We start from the raw sequence: 952 nt of genomic DNA, 5'->3' as shown, positions 1-952 counted from the left end.
AGCAGAGGCCTGATGAGCTCCACGTGGCAGATGCATACTGCCGATGAGCAGGAAGAGGTCAAATTGATTACCAGGAACCAAGCAGCCAACCTGCAGTCCACTGTGTTCTTTTTGCTTCAACCTGGCGCCTGTAGATGTATGTTCTAGGTCCTCTTGGCGCCTGCATGCATCCTAACTTCTTGTAGCCAGCTGTTCCACTGACAAGATCCTCCATCATACTCAAGCATAGAATGAACCTGAGAAATATCGGCCAGAAACATAGGTTCGCCTTCCTCCCTTCTCGAAGGGGAAGCCGAACCTAGACCTCTGTAGCTGTTTCTATGGGTCGCGATATACAGCGTCCCCCAATAGTCCAAACGCTGTGTCCTCTATTTTCGTTCTTCTACAAGTCACATAACGTCTTCCTCAGGGCAGCCTAGGGAACAGATGAACCCCACCGTTTAAATTAATGCCAATACTCCTGTGCTGTACGGCAAATCCATCACATCATTTTGTCTTCAAAAGCACGTTAGGCCTAACACTCTGCCAAAGGCGCTCATCTGGAGATCAACTCCATGGAAGTTGTTGTAGATTCGCGTGCACAGTGCAGCATGTAACGAAGGTCCTTCGCATCCGCCAAGACCCTCCTGCAATGCCGTGTAGAAATAACATACAATGCTCTCCCCGAATCAACTGGTCTCAAAGCTATAAGCATTTTGGCCAGGGCTGTGCTCAACGGGGTTGTCTGAGTTGCAGCACTTCCCCTTCACCAAAACAACCTTCTCTTCCTTTGGTAGTACGTTCACTAGTTAGGACGCCTTTGGCTGCCTGAATATGCTAGACACTTGACTTAGTCCTGATGGCTTTGGTCTCACAGTGAGCGAGCTCGTAAAGTAGCGTTTAGTGAAAGTCGAGGTTGTTGCTCAACGTCAGCAGATTAGGGTAGAGGAGACAAGAAGGTAGGTTTGTGAAA

The sequence above is a fragment of the Eimeria mitis genome, genomic scaffold, assembly GCF_000499745.2.
Source record: "Eimeria mitis Houghton genomic scaffold, Emh_scaff962, whole genome shotgun sequence".
Taxonomy (NCBI): Eukaryota; Apicomplexa; class Conoidasida; order Eucoccidiorida; family Eimeriidae; genus Eimeria; species Eimeria mitis.
This window is presented reverse-complemented; position numbering follows the sequence as displayed.